This window comes from Phyllobates terribilis, unplaced genomic scaffold (assembly GCF_046119375.1).
Source record: "Phyllobates terribilis strain yellow unplaced genomic scaffold, ASM4611937v1 Scaffold_538__1_contigs__length_1162401, whole genome shotgun sequence".
In the NCBI taxonomy this organism is placed as follows: domain Eukaryota; kingdom Metazoa; phylum Chordata; class Amphibia; order Anura; family Dendrobatidae; genus Phyllobates; species Phyllobates terribilis.
The window spans coordinates 297790-311979 of record NW_027363298.1 but is presented as its reverse complement, the minus strand read 5'-3'; the positions used below and the strand labels follow the sequence as shown (position 1 = coordinate 311979).

At 46.3% G+C, this 14190-nt stretch overlaps 6 non-coding genes and 2 pseudogenes across 6 annotated transcripts; all 8 read left to right on the top strand.

Moving 5' to 3' along the window:
* The first annotated feature begins 540 nt into the window (after positions 1–540).
* Positions 541–731, top strand: LOC141232008 (U2 spliceosomal RNA). The gene has a single exon (XR_012298275.1). It is a non-coding gene; the product is annotated as a U2 spliceosomal RNA (small nuclear RNA).
* Positions 732–1846: 1115 nt separating this feature from the next.
* Positions 1847–2037, top strand: LOC141232007 (U2 spliceosomal RNA). Its single transcript, XR_012298274.1, has one exon. It is a non-coding gene; the product is annotated as a U2 spliceosomal RNA (small nuclear RNA).
* Positions 2038–3152: 1115 nt separating this feature from the next.
* LOC141232006 (U2 spliceosomal RNA) lies at positions 3153–3343 on the top strand. Its single transcript, XR_012298273.1, has one exon. It is a non-coding gene; the product is annotated as a U2 spliceosomal RNA (small nuclear RNA).
* A 6647-nt stretch (positions 3344–9990) lies between these two features.
* Positions 9991–10181, top strand: LOC141232005 (U2 spliceosomal RNA). Its single transcript, XR_012298272.1, has one exon. It is a non-coding gene; the product is annotated as a U2 spliceosomal RNA (small nuclear RNA).
* A 1115-nt stretch (positions 10182–11296) lies between these two features.
* LOC141231868 (U2 spliceosomal RNA) lies at positions 11297–11388 on the top strand (annotated as a pseudogene).
* Positions 11389–11965: 577 nt separating this feature from the next.
* Positions 11966–12161, top strand: LOC141231831 (U2 spliceosomal RNA). The gene has a single exon (XR_012298136.1). It is a non-coding gene; the product is annotated as a U2 spliceosomal RNA (small nuclear RNA).
* Positions 12162–13276: 1115 nt separating this feature from the next.
* LOC141231867 (U2 spliceosomal RNA) lies at positions 13277–13368 on the top strand (annotated as a pseudogene).
* A 577-nt stretch (positions 13369–13945) lies between these two features.
* LOC141231830 (U2 spliceosomal RNA) lies at positions 13946–14141 on the top strand. The gene has a single exon (XR_012298135.1). It is a non-coding gene; the product is annotated as a U2 spliceosomal RNA (small nuclear RNA).
* Positions 14142–14190: the final 49 nt, after the last annotated feature.

Genomic DNA, 14190 nt, shown 5'->3' with positions numbered 1-14190 from the left:
ATTAGTCTGTGGCATTCTGTTAAACTGTTGCTTATGGCGGTCTCTGTGAGCTTCTCAGCGACATTCAGCCAGCCAGGTATCCTGCCTGCAGTAGATGGAATGTGGCAATGGAACGCTGGCTGCCCGTGTCATAATAGGCTCTGAGCCTTTATATACCTGTGCACAGCAGCAGCCACCTTCAGTCTGCTGCTGGACAGCCAGCAGCAGCAGCAGCAGGAGAGGTATGTAATCAGGAGCCCTCCTGCTAAGGGTAGACAGCTGCTCGTTCCACCCCACCCCCCGCCTTAATTGGTTCTCCTCCCTTCCAACGGTGTTGAGGCGGGTGGGAACAGCAGGGGGTGAAGGTGCTGTGTTTAAAGAGGTGGAGTTATGCAGATCTAAAACGCGTGGATTGCAGCAGCAGCAAGCCGAAAAGTGCAGGCATGTAAGGGATCTAGAGGTTGACAACATGTCTTCTTAACGGGAGTCCAGGAGCTCATCTCCACAAATGGACTTTTTAGGATCCTTGGGTGGCTCCGTAGTTTGAAACCAATTCTGGTTATCGCTTCTCGGCCTTTTGGCTAAGATCAAGTGTAGTATCTGTTCTTATCAGTTTAATATCTGATACGTCCCCTATCTGGGGACCATATATTAAATGGATTTTTAGAACAGGGAGATGGAAAAAGAGCTTGCTCTGTCCACTCCACGCATTGACCTGGTATTGCAGTATCTCCAGGACCGGTGCACCCCTTCTTTAATGCAGTTTCTAAAATCAGAAAGAATTGAATTCAATGTTTTTTGTTCATTTTGCTTGTTTGTCGGATTTTGGGATGGACTCTTTGGCTCTGCTTTTCTTCTCCTCATTGGATTTTTCATGTTCAAAGTTGCAGAAGCCAGATTACAAGCTCATTTTGGTTCAACTTCAGCAACTGTGCATTGCATTGCCATGTAATGTGATGCAATGCTATCTTTCTAGCTCTCCCTTTTTACTTCCTTTTGGATAAACAGACATATTAGGCAAGCATTTTGGAGCTTTCACCTAAATAACTACAGGTGGTGAGATAAGCTGCACAATATAATTGACCTTTCAGTATATTGTTGCACACACACCATCTATTTAGCAAATGCCCTTGTTATCAACAGCAGCCTTTTAAACTCACCTGAGCTAACAGGTATGTGCGCTGGTTACTCTGCTGCGCTTAAAATTTCTTTTTTGGTTTGCTACAATGCCTTTTCTGAAACGTTGTCTCCTTCTGCTGGAACACTGACTTCTTTCATTTAATGCCTGCAGACTATAAAAGAGAACCCAACCCAAAAAGTTTGGTTGATTAGTCTGTGGCATTCTGTTAAACTGTTGCTTATGGCGGTCTCTGTGAGCTTCTCAGCGACATTCAGCCAGCCAGGTATCCTGCCTGCAGTAGATGGAATGTGGCAATGGAACGCTGGCTGCGCGTGTCATAATAGGCTCTGAGCCTTTATATACCTGTGCACAGCAGCAGCCACCTTCAGTCTGCTGCTGGACAGCCAGCAGCAGCAGCAGCAGGAGAGGTATGTAATCAGGAGCCCTCCTGCTAAGGGTAGACAGCTGCTCGTTCCACCCCACCCCCCGCCTTAATTGGTTCTCCTCCCTTCCAACGGTGTTGAGGCGGGTGGGAACAGCAGGGGGTGAAGGTGCTGTGTTTAAAGAGGTGGAGTTATGCAGATCTAAAACGCGTGGATTGCAGCAGCAGCAAGCCGAAAAGTGCAGGCATGTAAGGGATCTAGAGGTTGACAACATGTCTTCTTAACGGGAGTCCAGGAGCTCATCTCCACAAATGGACTTTTTAGGATCCTTGGGTGGCTCCGTAGTTTGAAACCAATTCTGGTTATCGCTTCTCGGCCTTTTGGCTAAGATCAAGTGTAGTATCTGTTCTTATCAGTTTAATATCTGATACGTCCCCTATCTGGGGACCATATATTAAATGGATTTTTAGAACAGGGAGATGGAAAAAGAGCTTGCTCTGTCCACTCCACGCATTGACCTGGTATTGCAGTATCTCCAGGACCGGTGCACCCCTTCTTTAATGCAGTTTCTAAAATCAGAAAGAATTGAATTCAATGTTTTTTGTTCATTTTGCTTGTTTGTCGGATTTTGGGATGGACTCTTTGGCTCTGCTTTTCTTCTCCTCATTGGATTTTTCATGTTCAAAGTTGCAGAAGCCAGATTACAAGCTCATTTTGGTTCAACTTCAGCAACTGTGCATTGCATTGCCATGTAATGTGATGCAATGCTATCTTTCTAGCTCTCCCTTTTTACTTCCTTTTGGATAAACAGACATATTAGGCAAGCATTTTGGAGCTTTCACCTAAATAACTACAGGTGGTGAGATAAGCTGCACAATATAATTGACCTTTCAGTATATTGTTGCACACACACCATCTATTTAGCAAATGCCCTTGTTATCAACAGCAGCCTTTTAAACTCACCTGAGCTAACAGGTATGTGCGCTGGTTACTCTGCTGCGCTTAAAATTTCTTTTTTGGTTTGCTACAATGCCTTTTCTGAAACGTTGTCTCCTTCTGCTGGAACACTGACTTCTTTCATTTAATGCCTGCAGACTATAAAAGAGAACCCAACCCAAAAAGTTTGGTTGATTAGTCTGTGGCATTCTGTTAAACTGTTGCTTATGGCGGTCTCTGTGAGCTTCTCAGCGACATTCAGCCAGCCAGGTATCCTGCCTGCAGTAGATGGAATGTGGCAATGGAACGCTGGCTGCGCATGTCATAATAGGCTCTGAGCCTTTATATACCTGTGCACAGCAGCAGCCACCTTCAGTCTGCTGCTGGACAGCCAGCAGCAGCAGCAGCAGGAGAGGTATGTAATCAGGAGCCCTCCTGCTAAGGGTAGACAGCTGCTCGTTCCACCCCACCCCCCGCCTTAATTGGTTCTCCTCCCTTCCAACGGTGTTGAGGCGGGTGCGAACAGCAGGGGGTGAAGGTGCTGTGTTTAAAGAGGTGGAGTTATGCAGATCTAAAACGCGTGGATTGCAGCAGCAGCAAGCCGAAAAGTGCAGGCATGTAAGGGATCTAGAGGTTGACAACATGTCTTCTTAACGGGAGTCCAGGAGCTCATCTCCACAAATGGACTTTTTAGGATCCTTGGGTGGCTCCGTAGTTTGAAACCAATTCTGGTTATCGCTTCTCGGCCTTTTGGCTAAGATCAAGTGTAGTATCTGTTCTTATCAGTTTAATATCTGATACGTCCCCTATCTGGGGACCATATATTAAATGGATTTTTAGAACAGGGAGATGGAAAAAGAGCTTGCTCTGTCCACTCCACGCATTGACCTGGTATTGCAGTATCTCCAGGACCGGTGCACCCCTTCTTTAATGCAGTTTCTAAAATCAGAAAGAATTGAATTCAATGTTTTTTGTTCATTTTGCTTGTTTGTCGGATTTTGGGATGGACTCTTTGGCTCTGCTTTTCTTCTCCTCATTGGATTTTTCATGTTCAAAGTTGCAGAAGCCAGATTACAAGCTCATTTTGGTTCAACTTCAGCAACTGTGCATTGCATTGCCATGTAATGTGATGCAATGCTATCTTTCTAGCTCTCCCTTTTTACTTCCTTTTGGATAAACAGACATATTAGGCAAGCATTTTGGAGCTTTCACCTAAATAACTACAGGTGGTGAGATAAGCTGCACAATATAATTGACCTTTCAGTATATTGTTGCACACACACCATCTATTTAGCAAATGCCCTTGTTATCAACAGCAGCCTTTTAAACTCACCTGAGCTAACAGGTATGTGCGCTGGTTACTCTGCTGCGCTTAAAATTTCTTTTTTGGTTTGCTACAATGCCTTTTCTGAAACGTTGTCTCCTTCTGCTGGAACACTGACTTCTTTCATTTAATGCCTGCAGACTATAAAAGAGAACCCAACCCAAAAAGTTTGGTTGATTAGTAGAGATGAGCGGTGTTCGACTAGAACTGTTCGCCAATCTCAAATTCGAGCTGTTTTGGGCGGTGTTCGAGTTGTTCGACGAACCCGAACGATTTGCAAAAAATTCGGCTGTTCGAGGTTATGTTCGATAACTGTTCGTGCACCAAAAGCGTGTCCTGCATGTCTGGCGCTATTTAGAGCACCAATCATGCAGGGATTGTCTGCCACTCACTGTAATGCCACAGCCATGGTGGTTGTGGCATTACAGTGATTGCCCAAATCGATGGGAACAGTGCCAACAGTGAAACATGAAAAGCCGGCAATTCATCAGCGGCATACACCTGTACCCGACAATTTAGAACCGAAAGAATAGAGCTTCACACATATATTAGATAGATATAAACATGTCATCCACATATATACGAAGTACAGTGAAAGTGCTGCTTACTGTACTTGTCATTTAGCGTAAAGGATTTATCAAAAAAAATAATATTGTTTTCATGCACTGTCTCTTTAAAAAAGCCGGCCGGCAATTCAGCAGCGGTACCCGACAATTTATAACAGACAGAATAGAGCTTCACACATAGATTAGATAGATAGAAACATGTCAGTCACATATATATGAAGTACAGTGATAGTGTTGGTTACTGTACTTGTCATTTAGTATTAAAATAAAGGATTTATTATTAAAAAAATTGGCGTGGGGTTCCCCTTAATTTTAGGCTCTAGCGGAGGTTAAGCAGACGGCTGGGGCAGATGTTTGAAGCCTGGGAAGGGGGTAATACCCACGGAGCTTCCCAGGCTACTAATATCAGCCCCCAGCTGAATACATAGCCTTTACTAGCTATTAAAATGGGGGACCCCCCCAAAAAAATGACGTGGGGTCCCCCCTAATTTAATAGCTAGCAAAGGCTAGGCAGACAGCTGGGGGCTGATATTAATAGCCCAGGAAGGGAGCCATGAATATTGGCCCCCTCCCAGGCTAGAAACACCAGCCGTCAGCCGCCCCAGAAATGGCGCATTCATAGGATGCGCCAATTCTGGCACTTAGCCTCGCTCTTCCACGCTGCCCTGGTGCGGTGGCAGGGGGTAATAGGGTTGGGGTTGATGTCAGCTTATAATGCCAGCTGACATCAAGCCCAGGTTAGTAATGGAGAGGCGTCTATAAGACACCCCCATTACTAACCCCATAGTCAAAGTTAAAAAAAACACAAACACCCAGAATAAAGTCCTTTAATTGAAATAAAGACACAATCCTTTATTGTTCTAAATTAAACCATACTTACCGTCACGCCCATTCCAGCTGAAGCCAACGATCTCCTGCAATAAAAGAAAAATAATAAAGCAACCTCATCCTTACCTTTCCATGGTTCCCACGACAGCTTCAGCTCTGCTACATCGAGATGACAGGCTGGACCGCAGCAGAACGCTGCCATCCAGCCTCTCATCCCGCAGACACTGAGAAGCGCAGGCTTGCTTGCGCTGCTCAGCGTCTCTCTGTGACGACATCCAGATGAGCCGAGTTCATGTCCAATGAACTCGGCTCACCTCATGCACGTCACTGACAGCGTGGGAAAATTCTCACGCTGAAGCGGTGAGTGCAGGAGAATTCTCCCACGCTGTCAGTGACGTGCATAAGGTGAGCTCATGTCCAATGAACTCAGCTCACCTCCTGCACGTCACTGACAGCGTGGGAGAATTCTCCTGCACTCAGCGCTTCAGTGTGAGAGTTCTCCCACGCTGAAGCGCTGAGTGCAGGAGAATTTTCCCACGCTGTCAGTGACGTGCATGAGGTGAGCCGAGTTCATTGGACATTAACTCGGCTCATCTGGATGCCCTCACAGAGAGACACTGTGGAGCGCAAGCAAGCCTGCGCTTCTCAGTGTCTGCGGGATGACAGGCTGGATGGCAGCGTTCTGCTGCGGTCCAGCCTGTCATCTCGATGTAGCAGAGCTGAAGCTGTCATGGGAACCATGGAAAGGTAAGGATGATGTTGCTTTATTATTTTTCTTTTATTTCAGGAGATCGTTGGCTTCAGCTGGAATGGGCGTGATGGTAAGTATGGTTTAATTTAGAACAATAAAGAATTGTGTGTTTATTTCAATTGAAGGACTTTTTTCTGGGTGTTGTGTTTTTTTTAAATACTTTACTAGAAATTCATGGTGGTCATGTCTAATATTGGCGTGACCCCATGAATTTCGGGCTTAGGGCCAGCTGATAATGCCAAGCTGGCCCTAACCCCTTTATTACCCAGTGAGCCACCGCATCAGGGCCCTGGATGAGTTGGGTACAGCGCCAGAAGATGGCGCTTCTATGAACGCCCCATTTTCCGGGGTGGCTGCGGACTGCAATTTGCAGCGGGGGTGGCCCAGAAAGCTTGGGCCTCCCTGCGCTGCGGATTCCAGCCCCCAGCTGCCTAGTTGTACCTGGCTGGACACAAAAACAGGGCGAAGCCCCACGTCAATTTTCTTTAAATTATTTCATGAAATAATTAAGAAAAAAAGGGCTTCCCTATATTGTTGTGTCCGGCCAGGTACAAATAGGCAGCTGGTGGTTGGGGGCAGCCCGTTCCTGCCTGCTGTACCTGGCTGGACACAAATATAGTGCGAAGCCCCACGTCAATTTTTTTTAAATTATTTCATGAATTTCCTGAAATAATTTAAAAAAATTGAAGTGGGGCTTCGCACTATATTTGTGTCCAGCCAGGTACAGCAGGCAGGAACGGGCTGCCCCCATCCACCAGCTGCCTATTTGTACCTGGCCGGACACAACAATATAGGGAAGCCCTTTTTTTCTTAATTATTTCATGAATTTCATGAAATAATTAAAAAAAATTGAAGTGGGGCTTCGCACTATATTTGTGTCCAGCCAGGTACAGCAGGCAGGAACGGGCTGCCCCCAACCACCAGCTGCCTATTTGTACCTGGCCGGACACAACAATATAGGGAAGGCCTTTTTTTCTTAATTATTTCATGAATTTCATGAAATAATTAAAAAAAAAGTACGTGGGGCTTCGCCCTATTTTTGTGTCCAGCCAGGTACAACTAGGCAGCTGGGGGCTGGAATCTGCAGCGCAGGGAGGCCCAAGCTTTCTGGGCCCCCCCCCCGCTACAAATTGCAGTCCGCAGCCACCCCGGAAAATGGCGCGTTCATAGAAGCGCCATCTTCTGGCGCTGTACCCAACTCATCCAGGGCCCTGGTGCGGTGGCTCACTGGGTAATAAAGGGGTTAGGGTCAGCTTGGTATTATCAGCTGGCCCCAAGCCCAAAATTCATGGGGTCACGCCAGTATTAGACATGACCGCCATGAATTTCTAGTAAAGTATTTAAAAAAAACACAACACCCAGAATAAAGTCCTTTAATTGAAATAAAGACACAATTCTTTATTGTTCTAAATTAAACCATACTTACCATCACACCCATTCCAGCTGAAGCCAACGATCTCCTGCAATAAAAGAAAAATAATAAACCAACCTCATCCTTACCTTTCCATGGTTCCCACGACAGCTTCAGCTCTGCTACATCGAGATGACTGGCTGGACCGCAGCAGAACGCTGCCATCCAGTCTGTCATCCCGCAGACACTGAGAAGCGCAGGCATGCTTGCGCTCCTCACTGTCTCGCTGTGACGGCATCCAGATGAGCCGAGGTCATGTCCAATGAACTCGGCTCACCTCATGCACGTCACTGACAGCGTGGGAAAATTCTCACGCTGAAGTGCTGAGTGCAGGAGAATTCTCCCACGCTGTCAGTGATGTGCATGAGGTGAGCTCATGTCCAATGAACTCAGCTCACCTCCTGCACGTCACTGACAGCGTGGGAAAATTCTCCTGCAATCAGCGCTTCAGCGTGAGAATTTTCCCATGCTGTCAGTGACGTGCATGAGGTGAGCCGAGTTCATTGGACATGAACTCGGCTCATCTGGATGTCGTCACAGAGAGACGCTGAGCAGCGCAAGCAAGCCTGCGCTTCTCAGTGTCTGCGGGATGACAGGCTGGATGGCAGCGTTCTGCTGCGGTCCAGCCTGTCATCTCGATGTAGCAGAGCTGAAGCTGTCGTGGGAACCATGGAAAGGTAAGGATGAGGTTGCTTTATTATTTTATTTTTATTGCAGGAGATCGTTGGCTTCAGCTGGAATGGGCGTGATGGTAAGTATGGTTTAATTTAGAACAATAAAGGAATGTGTCTTTATTTCAATTAAAGGACTTTATTCTGGGTGTTTGTGTTTTTTTTAACTTTGACTATGGGGTTAGTAATGGGGGTGTCTTATAGACGCCTCTCCATTACTAACCTGGGCTTGATGTCAGCTGGCATTATAAGCTGACATCAACCCCAACCCTATTACCCCCTGCCACCGCACCAGGGCAGCGTGGAAGAGCGAGGCTAAGTGCCAGAATTGGCGCATCCTATGAATGCGCCATTTCTGGGGCGGCTGACGGCTGGTGTTTCTAGCCTGGGAGGGGGCCAATATTCATGGCTCCCTTCCTGGGCTATTAATATCAGCCCCCAGCTGTCTGCCTAGCCTTTGCTAGCTATTAAATTAGGGGGGACCCCACGTCATTTTTTTTGGGGGGTCCCCCATTTTAATAGCTAGTAAAGGCTATGTATTCAGCTGGGGGCTGATATTAGTAGCCTGGGAAGCTCCGTGGGTATTACCCCCTTCCCAGGCTTCAAACATCTGCCCCAGCCGTCTGCTTAACCTCCGCTAGAGCCTAAAATTAAGGGGAACCCCACGCCAATTTTTTTAATAATAAATCCTTTATTTTAATACTAAATGACAAGTACAGTAACCAACACTATCACTGTACTTCATATATATATGACTGACATGTTTCTATCTTTCTAATCTATGTGTGATGCTCTATCTTTCTGTTCTAAATTGTCGGGTACCGCTGCTGAATTGCCGGCCGGCTTTTTTAAAGAGACAGTGCATGAAAACACTATTATTTTTTTAAATAAATCCTTTACACTAAATGACAAGTACAGTAAGCAACACTATCACTGTACTTATTATATATGTGACTGACATGTTTCTATCTATCTAATCTATGTGTGAAGCTCTATTCTTTCTGTTCTAAATTGTCGGGTACAGATGCTGAATTGCCGGCCGGCTTTTTTAAAGAGACGGTGCATGAAAACACTAATATTTTTTTTAATAAATCCTTTACACTAAATGACAAGTGCAGTAACCAACACTGTCACTGTGCTTCTTATATGTGTGACTGACATGTTTCTATCTATCTAATCTATGTGTGATGCTCTATTCCTTCTTGTCTAAATTGTCGGGTACCGGTGTATGCCGCTGCTGAATTTGCCGGCCGGCTTTTTTAAAGAGAGTGTCTTCTGAGCAGTTTGTCAGCTTTTGGACACCTTTGCAGGTGTTTTCTATGTGTTTCTATGTGTTTTTGTTTGCCTGCCATTGGTTTTAACGGTGTTCGACGGTGTTCTAAGGTGTTCGACGAACAGTTCGACGAACAGTTCCTCGAACATCCCGGTGTTCGACGAACCGAACCGAACCCGAACACTACGGGGGTGGCTCAACACTATTGATTAGTCTGTGGCATTCTGTTAAACTGTTGCTTATGGCGGTCTCTGTGAGCTTCTCAGCGACATTCAGCCAGCCAGGTATCCTGCCTGCAGTAGATGGAATGTGGCAATGGAACGCTGGCTGCGCGTGTCATAATAGGCTCTGAGCCTTTATATACCTGTGCACAGCAGCAGCCACCTTCAGTCTGCTGCTGGACAGCCAGCAGCAGCAGCAGCAGGAGAGGTATGTAATCAGGAGCCCTCCTGCTAAGGGTAGACAGCTGCTCGTTCCACCCCACCCCCCGCCTTAATTGGTTCTCCTCCCTTCCAACGGTGTTGAGGCGGGTGGGAACAGCAGGGGGTGAAGGTGCTGTGTTTAAAGAGGTGGAGTTATGCAGATCTAAAACGCGTGGATTGCAGCAGCAGCAAGCCGAAAAGTGCAGGCATGTAAGGGATCTAGAGGTTGACAACATGTCTTCTTAACGGGAGTCCAGGAGCTCATCTCCACAAATGGACTTTTTAGGATCCTTGGGTGGCTCTGTAGTTTGAAACCAATTCTGGTTATCGCTTCTCGGCCTTTTGGCTAAGATCAAGTGTAGTATCTGTTCTTATCAGTTTAATATCTGATACGTCCCCTATCTGGGGACCATATATTAAATGGATTTTTAGAACAGGGAGATGGAAAAAGAGCTTGCTCTGTCCACTCCACGCATTGACCTGGTATTGCAGTATCTCCAGGACCGGTGCACCCCTTCTTTAATGCAGTTTCTAAAATCAGAAAGAATTGAATTCAATGTTTTTTGTTCATTTTGCTTGTTTGTCGGATTTTGGGATGGACTCTTTGGCTCTGCTTTTCTTCTCCTCATTGGATTTTTCATGTTCAAAGTTGCAGAAGCCAGATTACAAGCTCATTTTGGTTCAACTTCAGCAACTGTGCATTGCATTGCCATGTAATGTGATGCAATGCTATCTTTCTAGCTCTCCCTTTTTACTTCCTTTTGGATAAACAGACATATTAGGCAAGCATTTTGGAGCTTTCACCTAAATAACTACAGGTGGTGAGATAAGCTGCACAATATAATTGACCTTTCAGTATATTGTTGCACACACACCATCTATTTAGCAAATGCCCTTGTTATCAACAGCAGCCTTTTAAACTCACCTGAGCTAACAGGTATGTGCGCTGGTTACTCTGCTGCGCTTAAAATTTCTTTTTTGGTATGCTACAATGCCTTTTCTGAAACGTTGTCTCCTTCTGCTGGAACACTGACTTCTTTCATTTAATGCCTGCAGACTATAAAAGAGAACCCAACCCAAAAAGTTTGGTTGATTAGTCTGTGGCATTCTGTTAAACTGTTGCTTATGGCGGTCTCTGTGAGCTTCTCAGCGACATTCAGCCAGCCAGGTATCCTGCCTGCAGTAGATGGAATGTGGCAATGGAACGCTGGCTGCGCGTGTCATAATAGGCTCTGAGCCTTTATATACCTGTGCACAGCAGCAGCCACCTTCAGTCTGCTGCTGGACAGCCAGCAGCAGCAGCAGCAGGAGAGGTATGTAATCAGGAGCCCTCCTGCTAAGGGTAGACAGCTGCTCGTTCCACCCCACCCCCCGCCTTAATTGGTTCTCCTCCCTTCCACCGGTGTTGAGGCGGGTGGGAACAGCAGGGGGTGAAGGTGCTGTGTTTAAAGAGGTGGAGTTATGCAGATCTAAAACGCGTGGATTGCAGCAGCAGCAAGCCGAAAAGTGCAGGCATGTAAGGGATCTAGAGGTTGACAACATGTCTTCTTAACGGGAGTCCAGGAGCTCATCTCCACAAATGGACTTTTTAGGATCCTTGGGTGGCTCCGTAGTTTGAAACCAATTCTGGTTATCGCTTCTCGGCCTTTTGGCTAAGATCAAGTGTAGTATCTGTCGTGGAGGAAGGTGCCCCTTCGTGGAGGAAACATCTTTGCACACTTTTTGGGACTGCGGATTTGCACAGCGCCTATTGACTGCACTTGAGGACGACCTGAGGAACTCTGTCCCCAGGGCGAGCCTATCGCACCATTCTGTGCTTTACGGACTCTTCCCTGGGGTTCATACCGTCGGAGCCATCCAGGAGGCTTGGCGCCTTATGAACTGCTTCAAGGATGCCGTTTGGGTCGCCAGGAACCGGCTCATCTTGAGGAGGGAGAGGATGTCCATCCAGGACTGCCGCAGGCTGATCCACAGCCTGCTCAGAGACTATTCCATCATGGACGGTCCGGAGGACGAGGACGAGGACTAAACCCCTCCTCCCCCTCTCCCCTTATGTGTCTTGTCTTTCAATAAAGCTTCGGGCCTGTGATTTTCCCCTCCCCATCCCCTTTTTCCCAATCCCCATCCCTTATCACGGTTCGTCGTACTGTATTGATTGACATGCTTTTTCTTTCAGATTGAGTGTTTTGTGTAGCATAGGGGTGTGATGTGTCTAGTTAGTGCGTCGTATCCTCATGCTATGTAAATATGATGTAGAATTCTGTGTGTACTGGGCTGCGGCACTGTACACTGTCTGTTAACTTATTTTTTGTGCTAATAAAAGATATATTCAATAAAAAAAAAATCTGTTCTTATCAGTTTAATATCTGATACGTCCCCTATCTGGGGACCATATATTAAATGGATTTTTAGAACAGGGAGATGGAAAAAGAGCTTGCTCTGTCCACTCCACGCATTGACCTGGTATTGCAGTATCTCCAGGACCGGTGCACCCCTTCTTTAATGCAGTTTCTAAAATCAGAAAGAATTGAATTCAATGTTTTTTGTTCATTTTGCTTGTTTGTCGGATTTTGGGATGGACTCTTTGGCTCTGCTTTTCTTCTCCTCATTGGATTTTTCATGTTCAAAGTTGCAGAAGCCAGATTACAAGCTCATTTTGGTTCAACTTCAGCAACTGTGCATTGCATTGCCATGTAATGTGATGCAATGCTATCTTTCTAGCTCTCCCTTTTTACTTCCTTTTGGATAAACAGACATATTAGGCAAGCATTTTGGAGCTTTCACCTAAATAACTACAGGTGGTGAGATAAGCTGCACAATATAATTGACCTTTCAGTATATTGTTGCACACACACCATCTATTTAGCAAATGCCCTTGTTATCAACAGCAGCCTTTTAAACTCACCTGAGCTAACAGGTATGTGCGCTGGTTACTCTGCTGCGCTTAAAATTTCTTTTTTGGTTTGCTACAATGCCTTTTCTGAAACGTTGTCTCCTTCTGCTGGAACACTGACTTCTTTCATTTAATGCCTGCAGACTATAAAAGAGAACCCAACCCAAAAAGTTTGGTTGATTAGTCTGTGGCATTCTGTTAAACTGTTGCTTATGGCGGTCTCTGTGAGCTTCTCAGCGACATTCAGCCAGCCAGGTATCCTGCCTGCAGTAGATGGAATGTGGCAATGGAACGTTGGCTGCGCATGTCATAATAGGCTCTGAGCCTTTATATACCTGTGCACAGCAGCAGCCACCTTCAGTCTGCTGCTGGACAGCCAGCAGCAGCAGCAGCAGGAGAGGTATGTAATCAGGAGCCCTCCTGCTAAGGGTAGACAGCTGCTCGTTCCACCCCACCCCCCGCCTTAATTGGTTCTCCTCCCTTCCACCGGTGTTGAGGCGGGTGGGAACAGCAGGGGGTGAAGGTGCTGTGTTTAAAGAGGTGGAGTTATGCAGATCTAAAACGCGTGGATTGCAGCAGCAGCAAGCCGAAAAGTGCAGGCATGTAAGGGATCTAGAGGTTGACAACATGTCTTCTTAACGGGAGTCCAGGAGCTCATCTCCACAAATGGACTTTTTAGGATCCTTGGGTGGCTCCGTAGTTTGAAACCAATTCTGGTTATCGCTTCTCGGCCTTTTGGCTAAGATCAAGTGTAGTATCTGTCGTGGAGGAAGGTGCCCCTTCGTGGAGGAAACATCTTTGCACACTTTTTGGGACTGCGGATTTGCACAGCGCCTATTGACTGCACTTGAGGACGACCTGAGGAACTCTGTCCCCAGGGCGAGCCTATCGCACCATTCTGTGCTTTACGGACTCTTCCCTGGGGTTCATACCGTCGGAGCCATCCAGGAGGCTTGGCGCCTTATGAACTGCTTCAAGGATGCCGTTTGGGTCGCCAGGAACCGGCTCATCTTGAGGAGGGAGAGGATGTCCATCCAGGACTGCCGCAGGCTGATCCACAGCCTGCTCAGAGACTATTCCATCATGGACGGTCCGGAGGACGAGGACGAGGACTAAACCCCTCCTCCCCCTCTCCCCTTATGTGTCTTGTCTTTCAATAAAGCTTCGGGCCTGTGATTTTCCCCTCCCCATCCCCTTTTTCCCAATCCCCATCCCTTATCACGGTTCGTCGTACTGTATTGATTGACATGCTTTTTCTTTCAGATTGAGTGTTTTGTGTAGCATAGGGGTGTGATGTGTCTAGTTAGTGCGTCGTATCCTCATGCTATGTAAATATGATGTAGAATTCTGTGTGTACTGGGCTGCGGCACTGTACACTGTCTGTTAACTTATTTTTTGTGCTAATAAAAGATATATTCAATAAAAAAAAAATCTGTTCTTATCAGTTTAATATCTGATACGTCCCCTATCTGGGGACCATATATTAAATGGATTTTTAGAACAGGGAGATGGAAAAAGAGCTTGCTCTGTCCACTCCACGCATTGACCTGGTATTGCAGTATCTCCAGGACCGGTGCACCCCTTCTTTAATGCAGTTTCTAAAATCAGAAAGAATTGAATTCAATGTTTTTTG